The 12495-nt window shown below is 42.7% G+C and overlaps 1 protein-coding gene across 1 annotated transcript in view; it reads left to right on the top strand.

The window, feature by feature from the left end:
* The window catches only part of SNTG2 (syntrophin gamma 2), a 150764-nt gene that overhangs the window by 58666 nt on the left and 79603 nt on the right, over positions 1 to 12495 (top strand). The gene's annotated exons all lie outside the window — the stretch shown is intronic.

Raw genomic sequence — 12495 nt, 5'->3', positions numbered from 1 at the left:
TTGAGCAGAAAGAGAGGGCTGCAGGTGACCTGGGTTTGGACAGCTGCCCCTCCCCCAGGGAGGGCTGGGTGGGCCCTGAGAAGAGCCAGCGTCCAGGGTGTGGCCTCATCAACCACTGAGCCGTTCGTTAGTGGATACATATTAGACTCCTGTAAGCAGCTTGAAAAAATGTTTCCTTGGAAATCATATCTGCTCGCACCTTCCGACCACCACCTACCTGACCGGCAGGCGGAGCCAGAGGAAGTGATTCATGTTTGCACAGTCCATTCTTAACATACCATTCTTTTCCATTTTTAACCCTTTAATATAGTTCTTGATATTTAAAAACTGCGTTTAGGGTCTACGTGACTTATGAAGCAGAAAAATAAAACAAATGTCCCTGAACTCAAGACTCAAATCGGTACTAGGAACATTGTCCCCAGCTTATACGGCCGCCTGTGTGTCACTCCCATATCCCATTTTCTGGCCTTCCCCAAATAAACAGCATCCTGAATCTCGAGTTTGTCACTGGCTTGATAAAAAAAAAAAAAGTTTATCCATATGTATAGATCCCTAAAATATACCATTTCATTTTGAGGCTTATAAAATGTTATTCTGTCATAGCCTTCTGGGATTTACATTTTTACCTGCTATTATGTTTTTGAGATCCACAAATGTTATGTAGGTCCCTGGCTCTTTTTTGTTTGTTTGTTTTTTTCTGTATTATATTTAATTGTGTGAATATACTGCAGTTTATTTACTGATTATCAGTCATCACTAGACACTTGGCTTTTGTTTCTTGGTTTACTCTAGTCTGCTGTCAACTGAAACCAGGCTGCCGTGAACATGCTTATAAATATCCCTTGGCTACAGACCCAGAGCTAGGATTTCTGGGCACAAATGATGCCAGTGTCTGATTTTCAAAACAACGACAACTTATTTTCCCAGGCAGCTGTCCCAGGTCACCGTCCCAGCAGCAGGAGGCATTGCAGGTGGCCATGGCTTCCCAGGGCTCCATGCTCTGGGTCCATTTTCCCAAGCACAGGGGTATTTGGTGGCTGCTCCCGGGGTGGCTGAGGAGGTCTGCTTGCCTCTCCTGCTTGCAGTTACTTTGCTTTCTCCCCTTCCGTGACGTGCGTCCACTTTCACCCCTTTAACTGGAAAAGCTGTTTGTGTTTTCCTTCCTGATACCTTGGGAATCTCCATACACACTTGGGATTAATATTTTGTTGAATTTGGGTCTCAAATCTCTGCTCACAATTTACAGCGTGTGTTTCGTTATATTTATGCTACTTTTTGATAAATGGAAGTTAATCTCTGTGTAGCCAAGTGTGTCCATTTCTTTCTGGTAGAGGTTGTGGTTTTAGGATCTGGTTCAAGACATCCTTTCTTATCCTAAGCTCATAAAGATGTTTCCTTGTGTTTCTTTTCCTAAGTATTTTTAAGCTTTGTTTTTCACTTTAGGTCTCCAAAGCATATGAGGCTTACTTTTGTAAAACATGTGAAAGGCTGGGACCCAGATTCATTTTCCTGGGTAACCGGCTGCTCTAACCCGTGTCCTCGGTCACTGCGATCACAGCGCATGTTTCCTGGTCTTGGTTTATTGCTGAGACCTTGGCTGTATTCTGATCGCAATATCAATACCAGAACCACACTGCTTAGTTACTCTGTATTTATAATAAGCTTTGTCACTGTAGCCTACGCTGTCTCACAACGTCCTAAGTCTTTGTATTTTTTCCATTCTCTCTCACTTAACCTTTTTCTTGTGGACTGTATGTAGTCCACGTTGAGTACAAGGAGTGACCACAAAGCTTTAGTCTTTGGAAGACTAGGATCTACCGTATCTCTGGATTGGAGAAGAAAACGGGCTCCACTCTGCAGTTTGTTTTATCAAAGGAAATGAGTTGGAACCTTCCTCAGACACAGAGGGTTTAGGCAGTTTTCGTTGGCTGCACTTTCAGACATGCTCACATCACTTTCCTTCTCCCAGGACCAGACCAGAGGCAGAGTTTGCCAAGTTCAGAGCAGCTTTACAATCACAGGAGCCCTGGAGGCTGTGTTTCCCCTTCATGACTGTGTGCCCCTGACCCCCAATACATTTGTAACCCCTGCTTGTGGAGTGGGGGGAGCCGATAGAATGCGTTTGCACTCTGTCTGTGATTCCCAGAGCCACTCCCAGTGCTACCTTGTGTATTTGACAACTTCCCTGGGTTCTCATTTGAAACTAAATTATTAACTGCTCCCTCCCCAGATGCTACATCTTCTCCGTCTTCCCTACCCTCCATGAGAAGGAGTCTGCTCACGGCTTCACCCCCAGACCCCACGTTCTCCTCCAGACCCAGGAACGGCTCACACACCTTAAGATTCTAAGTTCATCACTCATACTGCACTATTTTCGTGTCAGAAAACTTACTGAATATTTATAACAACAAAAAGTCTCATTCACGTCTGTGTCACTCATCTCAACTGAACGTGTATATTGTCAGGTTCTTCTCTCCCTCCACCCCTGTTTCCGCACTCCTGCACGTCCCGTTCTGGCTCCCTTGTTAGTGGGTGAGTGTTCATGTTTTCCTTCACAGAGGGAACGTAGAGGGGTTATTCCTTGATTACCTGGTTGTCCAAAAATGTTTTCCTTTTTCCTGAGAGATAGCTGGTGCTTTCACCTGGTGTGCTTGGAACTTGGGTGCTGACCCGGTCCTTTGAGGGACTTCAGATGCCAATGTCTCTGCTTTACCTGTGGCAGATGCAAGGCTAAATTGTGTCTGACTAGTTTCCCTTTGTTGGAAAACTTTACCAAAAATAAATAAGGAGCTGCAATTAAAAAACAAAGAATTTATGACAGTAAATGCCTGATTTTTTGAGTTAAGAATTTCAAAAGATTAACTCAAAAGATTACGGTCATTACAGAGAATTGAATGCTCAAAAGTGTACAGGAACAATATATTAAAACACAAAACAGAAACAAGATTTTACAGAAATTATAAGGAAACAGACACGAAACTTAAAAATAGTAGTTGCAAAAGAAAAGCAGATATAATAAGAAAAATAAACGAATATATTTTAAAATATTAAACAAATAAGCACATAAGTTAAACATTGGATTGAGTCTTCTAAATGGAAGGAGGGATGGTCTCCCAGGCAGAGATAATGAATGAGTGAGTAATATTTAACTGTTTAATTAAAGTATAAGGCACATGCAGGGAAGTATACAACTCTGAAGAAACAGCTCAGTAAATGTTATAGCACCCTGGTCAAAATATAGCACATCACCATAATTTCAAACTACCCTCTCCCTCAAAAAATTACTATTATTTTGACCTCAATTACTATAGATTAATTTTACCTGTATTTGACTTTCACGTGGATGGGGTCGTACTCTTCTGTCTGACCTCGTTGCCAAAAGTCAGTCTTAAAATCAACTAGCGAAAGCATAGATCACTTTGAACAATGACAATTTTATTAACAACACATTTCTCAATAGTGACAATGGAAGCTAGATAACAGCCCAATAATATTTTCAAAATCATGGAGACAAGAAAAATAACTATTAGTCCATCTTTGTGTTCCTCACAAAACCATCCTTCCAAAACAAGGTAAAAATAAAGACTTGTTCATAGGAAGAGAATCTGAAAGAGTATATCACTAACAGAAATTCTAAAGACCACATGTCAGGAAAATAAAAATGATCCCAGAAGGGCAGTTGGAGATTAAAGGAGGGGACTATGTATGTGAATCTAAACAAATGTTCTCTGCAGAAAGTAATAACATCACTTAAGTTAATGTCTAATATCTTAGGTTAAGATAAGAGAGCAAGTACAGAATACTGAAAACAACGTATGTGGTTCAGAGTGAGTGGACTGGATGTAAAGCATTCTAAAGTCCTACTGTTGTTAAGACACTTCACGAATTAATAAAACACCAGTAAAAATAAAACATCAAATGATAAAAAGCAAATCAATAACAAAAAAATCCTTAACTAAAATGCATTAAGAAAAAAAGAATAGAAAAATAAGACAATGAAAGAGCCAAACTTAAGGAGGTAGATATGAGTACAGACATAGCAGTAATAAAATCAATATACATAGACTGAATTTACTATAGTTAAGAGCCACGGATTTACTTCAGTCTTTAAAATGATTCAAGTCCTGTCAAGCATCTTTTCTGACCACAATGGTATGAAACTAGAAATCAATTACAAGAAGAAAACCAAAAAATCCACACATATGTGAAGATTAAACAGCATGCTACTGAACAACCAGTGGATCAAAGTAGAAGTCTCAATATCTTGAGACAAATGAAAATGGAAATACAGCATACCAAAATTTATGGGAAGCAGCCAAAGCAATTCTAAGAGGGATGTTCATAGTGATAAATGCATATGTTAAGAAATAAGAAAGAGCTCTTATAAATAACCTAAAACTATAAATCAAGTAACTAGAAAAAGAAGAACAAACTAATCCCAAAGTTAATAGAAGGAAGTAAGTAACAAAGGTCAGAATGGAAATAAGTGCAATAGAGACTAAACAGACAATGGAAAGTATCAGTGAAACTAAGAGCTGGTGTTTTTTTGGAAAAGATAAAATAGGCAAAGCTTTAGCTAGACTTACCAAGAAAAAAAGGCAGCACTCAAATAAATAAAAGTAGAAATGAAAGAAGAGACATTACAACTGATACACAAATACAAAAAATCATAAGAGACTTCTCTGAACAATACTATGCCAACAAATTAGACAACTTAGAAGAAATGGATAAATTCTTAGAACATAAAATCTAAAAAGACTGAATCATGAAGAAATACAAAGTCTGAACAGACCTATTACTAGTAAGGTGATTGAATCAGTAATCAAAAATCTCTCAGCAAACAAAAGTCCAGGACCAGATTGCTTCACTGGTGAATTCTACCAAACATTTAAAGAAGAATTAATACCAGTCCTTCTGAAACTCTTCCAAAAAATTGAAGAGGAGGGAAGAATTCCAAACATATTTTACAAGGCAAGCAGTACCCTAATACCAAAACCAGACAAATATGCCACAAAAAGGAAGTTACAGGCCAATATCCCTGATAAACATAGATACAAAGATTCTCAACAAAATATTAGGAAACCCAATTCAACAATATATTAAAAGGATCTTATGCTATAATCAAGTGAGACTTATTCTGAGAATGCAAGGATGGTTCAGTATCTCCAAATCAATCAACATGATGTACCACATTAACAAAATAAAGGATTAAATCATATGAGTATCTTAATACAATAGATGCAGAAAAATCATTAGACAAAATTCGAAATCTTTTCATGATCAAAAAAAAACACTCAGGGGTACTTCCCTGGTGGCACAGTGGCTAAGAATCCACCTGCCAATGCAGGGGACATGGGTTCGAGCCCTGGTCCGGGAAGAACCCACATGCTGCGGGGCAGCCAAGCCCATGCGCCACAACTACTGAGCCTGCGCTCTAGAGCCCATGTGCCACAACTACTGAGCCCACGTGCCACAACTACTGAAGCCTGCTCTTCTAGAGCCTGTGCTCCGCAACAAGAGAAGCCACAGCAATGAGAAATCTGCACACCACAATGAAGAGTAGCCCCTGCTCACCGCAACCAGAGAAAGCCTTCATGTAGCAATGAAGACCAAACGCAGCCCCCCCCCAAATTAATTAATTAATTTAAAAACTCAGCAAATTGTATATAGAGGGAACATACCTCAGTATAATAAAGGCCATAAATGACAACTGCACAGCTAACATTGTACTCAATGGTGAAAAGCTTAAGGCTTTTCCTCTAAGGTCAGGAACAAGAAAAGGCTGCTCACTCTCACCTCTCCTATTCAACATAGTACTAGAAGTCCTAGCCAGAACAATTAGGCAAGAAAAAGAAATGAAAGACATCCAAAGTGGAAAGAAGGAAGTAAAATTATCTTTATTTGCAGATGACCTGATACTATATTGAGAAAACCTTAGCGACTCCACTAAAAAACTCTTGAGTACTAATAAACAAATTCAGTAAATTTGCAGGATGGAAAATCTATTACAGAAATCAGTTGTATTTCTATACACAATAATGAACTATCAGAAAGAGAAACTATGAAAATAATCCAATTTATAATTGCATAAAAAAGAAAAAAATACCTTGGAATAAATTTAACCAAGGACATGAATGACCTGTACCCTGAAAACTTTTAGACATTAATGAAGGAAATTGAAGAAGACACAAATAAATGGAAAGATATTCCATGCTCATGGATTGGAAGAATAAACCTATTGTTAAAATGTCCATACTAACCAAAGCAATCTACAGATTCAGTGGGATACCTATCAAAATTCCAATGGCATTTTTTTACAAAAAAAATCAGTACAAACAATCCTAAAATGTATACGCAACTGCAAAAGATCAAAAATACCTAGAACAGGGCTTCCCTGGTGGCGCAGTGGTTGAGAGTCTGCCTGCCGATGCAGGGAACACGGGCTCGTGCCCCGGTCCGGGAAGATCCCACATGCCGCGGAGTGGCTGGGCCCATGGGCCATGGCCGCTGGGCCTGGGCGTCCGGAGCCTGTGCTCCGCAACGGGAGAGGCCACAACAGTGAGAGGCCCGTGTACCGGAAAAAAAAAAAAAAAATACCTAGAACAATTTTGAGAAAGAGAAACAAAGCTGGAGGCATCACACTTCCTGATTTCATACTAAATTCTGAAGATATAATAATCAAAACAGTATGGTATTGGCATAAAAAAGGCACATAGATCAATGGAACAGAATAGAGAACCATGAAATAAACTCACACCTATATGGGCAATTAATTTATGACAAAGGAGTCAGGAATATATAGCGGGGAAAAGGATAGTCTCATAAATGAAAGGTGTTGGGAAAACTTGATGGCCACATGCAAAAGAATGAAACTAAGCCCCTGTCTTACACCACTGACAGAAATTAACTCAAAATGAATGAAAGACTTGAACATAAGACCTGAAACCATAAAACTCCTAGAAGAAAACATAAATGGTAAGCTCCTTGACATTGGTCTTGGCAATGATTTTTTAAAAATTTAACCCCCAAAACAAAGGCAACAAAAGCAGAAATAAACAAGTGGGGCTACATCAAACTAAAGAGCCTCTGCACAATAAAGGAAATCATCAACATAATGAAAATGGAGAAAATATGTGCAAATCATGTACCTTATCAGAAGTTAATATCCAAAATATATAGAAAGAATACATACTACTCGATAGCAAAAAGCAAGCGATTTAAATCAAAATTGGGCAGAGGGACTGAATAGATATTTCTCCAGAGAAGGCATACAGATGGTCAATAGGCACATGGAAAGATGCTCAATGTCACTAATCGTCAGGGAAGTGCAAATCAAAGCCACAATGAGATACCACCTCACAGTGTCAGAATGGCTGTCATCAAAATGGCAAGAAGTAACAAGTGTCATCTGGGGGCCTGGGAGCAGATGGCAGTGTCTCCAGGTGGTCTCAGGTTTCTGTAACGTCTGTGATTTCCCCTGCATCACACTTCTAGTCCCATGGGGTGGTGTTTGGGCAACTGTTTGTGTTCCAGCTGAGGGCAGTTTTGCTGGGGAAAGATTTACTAGCAGTTAGTGCGTTTGGATTTCCTCTTGTGTATGCCTTACTTTTGTATTCTTTTTCTTAAAGAATCCCCCCTTCACGTTTTATCGTCTTTGGGCTTTATGAAAACTGCATCGGCTCCAGGGTTCAGGGTACTGGTCATGGGGGAGATGGGGGCCAACCGAGCCCACGTGGGAAGACAGGAGGACGCAGAGGGATGCAGCAGCGACGTTCTAATTTGTGAGTCCCCTGGGAGCTTCAGGGGGCTTCGTTTTAGTTTTATGTTTCATAACTTCCTCTATGATTTGTGTACATAAGAATATATGTATTACACTCTGTATATATCAAATACAACAAAAATTTTAATGTAGCAGATTGAAGGAGAAAAGCTGCTAGAAAGACATTTAAATAAATAATGTGGAATCATCTTAAAACTTGAGAAGGGTTATTTGGAGGAAGACAGTGAATAGCTACCTTACCTCCAAGGAATTTAGGCAAAAATAGCACAGTTATATACAAACAGTAGGTCTGTTACAGACCATGAATGGGCCAGCGAGGCAGAAGGACTGGTCTCCCAGAAGGTACTGAGTCAGAACTGGTGGCCGGTGTGTAGAGGTTCAGCAAAGTTCAGGCGAAGATGACTCCACTGGTCCTGACCTGGGGGCTCTGCAGAGGGCGTTGCAAAGTGGTCCCCACAAAAGCTGGCCTTGTGGTTGTGTTTTCTGTGGGGATGACTGACAGGGCCTGACGAGTGCAGTGCAGCAGCGTTTCTGGAAAGCGTCTGGCAGCAGGTGCTAACACCGCTGTGGATCCTCACACCTCAGACATAGCAGTTCCACACCCAGGAATGTATGACAAGCCGTGTTTCAGAGCACATTCAATATGTGCTTAAGAAAAAGTGACTTCAATCCGGCTTCTCAATAATGGGGAAATAATTCGTTATATGGGGATAGATTCATGCGATGAGATTTTTCAGTGTTTTAAAATGAATTTTACCAAGATTGTTTAGTGACTGGAAAACACATCATGTTAATTTTCAAAAGTGTATATAGTGAGGAACACAATAATTTACAAAGGCATTGGAAAATAAATGATATATGCCAAATGCTGAAATGACTATCTATAGAAGGAAAGAATGTGGGTCACCTTAATTTTCTTCCTTATATATATAGATCTATTTACTAATAATAGTATTAACAACAATTTACATAGTAGTTATTACATAGCAGGAATCTTTCTAAATATTACGTATCTGTCATGATTACCTTTTTTGTATGGGAGAAGGTAAAACTCTGAGGCACAAGAATTTAACTCATTTACCAAGGGGACACAGCTAGTGCCTGCTAGTATAGGAAGGAAACACAGCTAGTACATGCTAGCACATAGGAGGGAAACACAGATCGTGCATGCTTGTGCACACCAAGGGAACACACCAACAGGACACAGCTAGTGCATGCTTGTGCACACCAAGGAAACAGCTGGTGCATACTCAAGTCAGAATTTGAACTCCATGATCTGGTCCTGGGGCCCTGCTCAAACCTGATGGAACAGCTCAAGTAACTATTTTTGAAATGGATCTGTTTTTCTTCCATTATCAATTCACGAAATGGTGATTTTTCTCTCTTGTAACTCAGAAGTCATTTTTCCCTCATATAATTTCTGTGCCATCTTTTTCACATGAACCAAGTGTGTTCCTAATAATCTTGATACAGGAAATGATGCACCTTTGCTTGCATTGGTGCCTCAGCTCTGCGGGTCATAGGATTCCATTAGGGCATCGTTCCACCTCTGAAGCCCCCCAGTCCTGTTTAATAATATCATGTTTTTCTAAAAATTTGCACACTCCTCTTACTTTCACCCTGTATCTTAAGTAGATTCTGGTAGCTCTAAATCTTCACTTGGCTTCCAAATTGGCCTGATTTACCACCACTCAGTGAAGAGTTTAAGAACCAGGCCCTATTTTTACTCCATCATTCGTGTTTCATAAGATACTTTTAATCTTATCATCATAATAATGGTTTCAATTTGAAGAATATAACAGTAACCTGTTGTCAGATACGTTCATTTGCTTTTAAATTATTGTATTGCTGTGATATTTAAAAATTTATACGACTTAAATACTTTAGATATTGCTGTCTTCACAAAATTAATGAATTAATTTCATTAAGATAACAAGCCAAGCATTTCCACTCAAAATATGTCAAATTCAAATAGAAAAATTATTTACATATTTTTATGGCATGCTGAGACGATATAGTACAGCACAGCTGTTTCATTCCTGAGATATAGGTCTTAAATTTGCTGCAGAAAAATATTTCGGACTGAACCTTCTCTCTCAATAATAATATTTGATGGTTAATTGAACCTTTAAGAGCTGCCCTTTGGAGAGAAAACAAAACTTATTTTAGTGGGAAACACACTTGATTAAAAGTTGACAGATATGACACTTCTGTAGAATATGTGAACATAGTTTGTGCAAAGCTGCCTGCGTTTGCTTAAATTACTTTCCTGAGATGCACTTGTCATTGGTCCCCATAACCTTGGTGACCTGTTGATAGGTCGCCTCACAAAAAACCCCCAGCACACCTGCTGCGCTGAGTTTCCAGTGGCGTCTTGTCCATGCGCACCTGCTCTGTCCAGGGCTTCATGCAGGATAGTCCGACTGTCCAGGAAGGGCCGGGCCCCTGACAGATTCAGGTGCAGCTTGACAGGAGGCGTTTTCAAAGAAAATTAGAACTGGAAATGCCGTAAAAGCTGAAGTTCTGTTACAAAAATATTTTAGTTCTGGGTCTATTTTAAAAAGAATTGGGGGGACTTCCCTGGTGGTCCAGTGGCTAAGACTGCGCTCCCAATGCAGGGGGCCCAGGTTCGATCCCTGGTCAGGGAACGAGATCCCACAAGCTGCAACTAAGACCCGGTGCAGCCAAATAAATAATTTTTTTTTAAAAAAACAGTTACTTCCCCAAAAAATAAATTAAATTAAGAATTGGGAAGAAGAGGATGCCTCTGAAGCCTCCACGGGGGCCCAAGGCACTTGTTTTCCATATCCGAGCGAAATTACCACCATCAGGAGGTGGCCGGTGAGAAGCCAACACAGAAAGCGTTCAGGACTGACGCCCAGCAAAGCGTATTAAGGCCACTTAATCGGGGCCGCGGCCCGGCTGCCACCGGCCTCACGGCTTCCGTGGGACAGAGCGAGACTGTGCACTTTCTCCTTAGGAGCTTGGTGGTCCCCCCAAAACTCTTCCCTGATACGAAGTCCCCCCACTTGCTGGGCCCGAGGCGCCCTCGCTCTGCTGCCCCCGCAGCTGTCGCCCTTAGGCCTCTGGTCTCAGTGGGTCATCCGCCAGGCTGTTCCGGACGCCGGGGACACGGCCGGCCTGTCCCAGCACCCCAGGGCCCAGCTCACGGGAGGAGGGAGCAGGGCCAGTGCTCCCTGGGACGCTCCGTCCCCAGCTCCCCACTGGTGGTCCTCAGGTGATGCCTCTGGCTGTCGGTGTGGACCGCCAGCGTGGGTCCGGCCGCGGCCCGGCTCAGCCGGCCCTCTCTGGGCACCCCAGCATCAGCCGACGACACCTGTACGTCCAGTTGGCGACACTACAGGCAGCCCAGGCTCCCGGCCCGAGGCCCTGTGGGACAGTCTGCTTGCGAGGGTTCCTCCCTGGAGATTTTCCGTAAGAATCCCTGTGTCCTAATGTGTGAAAGACTGTTTCCCCAGCAGAGCGAGTGACTGGCCGGGGAGATGGATTCGTAGCCCCTGGGACGCTTGGGAAGTACACCCTGTGCTGGCCGCTTGGCCTGCATGGACCCTGGGTTCTGTGTGGCCAGGCAGCTCCCCAGGAAAGGCCAGGATGTGTCCCTGGTGCTGACCCTGAGAGCAGCGGCTCAGGGTGGCCGCCCAGGCGCGGTGGAGGGCCGTCCCTTCCTCACTGACTCCAGAGCCTCTTGGAAAGTGACGAGAAGACAAACGAGGGGCGGGGGCGGGCAGGGAGGCTGCTTCCCCAGGCCGGGGGCTCCTTTCCTGTCCCGCCTCACACGTGACCCTGCAGCCCCTGGGAGCAGGCGGGGCCCCAGGGCTGGAAGGTGGGTCTCGTCCCTCTGATGTCACCAGTATGGTCCCTCCACTCCCCACCTGCCTCAGAGATGGATGTTTCATTGTTGCAGTGATGGAAAGACAGAAACATGTAGGAGGCCTGTCAGGGTGATGCACTAGGTGTCTCTTCCTGCAGCGTTGCTTATCTCTCCTGAAAAAATGTCTTTGTAACAAAGTCACCTCCGGCACTGGGAGCTGTGAATACGTTGCCACTCTGAGGGTCGTCAGGAGAAACTTGACCATACAGGTGAGCATCATTCAGCATGTCAGGGGAAGTGACTGTTTACGTGGATCACTTACCCCACACTGCATAAGAACAGAAGCCTTATCGTCTTCTCAATCTTCTAGATATTTAACAGAAATGTAAAGGGAACACTAGCGTGGACGCCCTGCAACTCTGGCTGGCATCTGTGACGTTAGAGAGAAGAGCTCAGGTTAGACCAAGTTCAACGGCCATGGGGGGTGAGTAACTCAGAGAACTAACTGTACCCTGAGGATCCAGAGTTTTCTTCTTGGGCAAAATGTTCCGAGTATGTCTCATCCAAGAGACATTTCTTGAGGGTGTAAATAGGACAGTTTTATTGGTAAATTTACAGATTTAAATTCAGAGAACTCAAAGCACAGAGTAGTGAGTGCTCCCTAAATGAGTCCTTCCTCCAAGCCGGGCTCCGGGCACGTGTGCCGATGGACGCCAGGCTGGACCTGCCAGAGGCCGACCCGCCCGGGCCCCTAGGGCTCAAGCCGCACCAGGGGCTTTTGAAATACTTTTGGCAGAGATGGTCACGTCCTGACAGACGCTTTGGTCCTGTGATTTGGGTTCCGCGACAGTGTTTCAGGTCGTGGGACCGTCACACACATGAG

The sequence above is a fragment of the Monodon monoceros genome, unplaced genomic scaffold, assembly GCF_005190385.1.
Source record: "Monodon monoceros isolate NGI ecotype Baffin Bay Population unplaced genomic scaffold, NGI_Narwhal_1 Super_Scaffold_19, whole genome shotgun sequence".
NCBI classification, from domain to species: Eukaryota; Metazoa; Chordata; class Mammalia; order Artiodactyla; family Monodontidae; genus Monodon; species Monodon monoceros.
This window is presented reverse-complemented; position numbering and strand designations above follow the sequence as displayed.